Below are 2,215 nucleotides of genomic sequence, written 5' to 3' on the forward strand. Positions count from 1 at the left end.
TGGGCCGACAGCCCATCTAGAGAAAATGGAAGGAAAAGAAAAGAAAAAGAGGAAAAGGATTTTCCTGGGATTAAATATTGCACTTTGGTGATTTTTAATTGGTTAAAATTATTTCCAATGCTCTGAAAATTCCACTAAAAATCCTGTTAATGTATTGTGACATGTGGAACTCAAGAAAAATCCCACAATGCCAATTCCAATTATTAATTGCATTTATTAATTTAGGAGTTTTGCTCTAGGTTAATTAAACAATTTCTTCTGGCAATTTATTTAACCAATTTTTAAAGAAAGAAGAAAGGGGAAACTTCAGGGCGTGACAAAGGCCCCGAGATTCGGAAGAGCTGGCAAAGAGGTGAGGATGGGCGGCCTTCAACTCATCTTCTCTTTCCCAACTGGCCTCTTCCTCTGAGTGGTGGCTCCACTGAACTTTGCAGAATCTGATTACCTTGTTTCTGGTCCTTCTCTCGCTAATTTCGAGGATACGAGTCGGCTTCTCCATATATGTCAGATCTTCCTGAATTTCGATTTGATCCGGACTTGCCTGTTCCTCAGGAACTCTCAAACATTTCTTCAACTGAGAGACGTGGAACACATTATGAATGCCAAACAAGTTGGAGGGAAGCTCAAGCTGGTAAGCAACTTCACCTCTACATTCCAAAACACGATATGGTCCCACAAAGCGTGGTGCCAACTTTCCTTTCGTTTGGAAACGATGTACTCCCCTGAGCGGAGTGACACGAAGATACACATACTCTCCTACTTCGAAAGCAAGCTCCCTTCGGCGGTTGTCTACGTAGCTTTTCTGTCGAGATTGCGCTATTCTCAATCTTTCCCTGACAGCTCTGACTTTCTCTTCTGCCTCATTTAAAACTTCTGTACCAAACAACTGGCGTTCCGCTGTCTGATCCCAGAAGAGCAGAGTACGACACCTCCGTCCATACAGCGCTTCAAACGGTGCCATTTGCAGACTAGCCTGGTAACTGTTGTTGTAAGAGAACTCGGCATACGGCAAGCTTTTGTCCCATGCTCCACCAAAGTCAAGCGCACAGGCTCTCAACATATCCTCCAATATTTGATTAACCTGCTCAGTCTGGCCATCAGTTTGTGGATGGTAAGCAGTGCTGAAGTTCAGACGGGTTCCTAATTCCTCTTGTAATTTCTGCCAGAACTTTGAAGTGAATTGGCTCCCTCGATCAGACACTATCTTCTTAGGTGCCCCATGTAAACACATGATTCTTGCCAGATAAAGTTCTGCTAACCTCTTCCCTGAGTAGGTAGTATGCACCGGAATAAAGTGAGCCACTTTGGTGAGCCGATCAACGATTACCCAAATAGAATCGTGCCCCAATGACGTCCTGGGCAAACCGGTGATAAAGTCCATTCCAATTTCTTCCCATTTCCATTCTGGAATCTGTAGGGACAGTAGCAAACCTGCTGGCCTTTGGTGCTCTGCCTTTACTCGTTGGCAAACGTCACAGAGTGCGACAAATTCAGCTATTTCCCTTCTCATGCTTACCCACCAGAATTTTTCTTTGAGGTCTTGGTACATCTTGGTACTGCCAGGATGAATGGAATACTGAGTTTGATGAGCCTCTGTTAGTATCAGGTCTTTCAACTCTTTGTTTTCAGGTACACACAATCTTTCTCCCATCCAGATTGTTCCTTGTTCGTCCTCAGTGAAACCTCGGGCTTTTCCAACTCTCATGTTCTTTTTGAGTTCTGCTATCTCAGGATCACTTGCTTGAGCTATGCGAACCTGCTCCACTAGGGTAGGTTGTGCCTCTAGGGCAGCCACGAATCCGTGCTCAACTATACCAAGGTTCAGATGTTCCAAATCACGTTGAACCTCACCACATAGTTCCTCTACCCATGCGACGTTGCAGTAACACTTCCTACTTAAGGCGTCTACAACCACATTAACCTTGCCGGGATGGTAGTGTATTCCCATATCATAATCTTTAATTAGCTCCAACCATCTTCGCTGTCGGAGATTCAGATCAGGTTGAGTGAATATGTACTTTAGACTTTTGTGATCTGTATATACCTCACAACGGTTACCGATGAGATAGTGCCGCCAGATCTTTAAAGCATGAACAACTACGGCCAATTCCAGATCGTGGGTTGGGTAATTGCCTTCATGAGGACACAACTGTCGTGAAGCATAAGAAACCACTTTGCCATCTTGCATCAACACACATCCTAGCCCCTAGCGAGA

The sequence above is a fragment of the Oryza sativa genome, chromosome 4, assembly GCF_034140825.1.
Source record: "Oryza sativa Japonica Group chromosome 4, ASM3414082v1".
In the NCBI taxonomy this organism is placed as follows: Eukaryota; Viridiplantae; Streptophyta; class Magnoliopsida; order Poales; family Poaceae; genus Oryza; species Oryza sativa.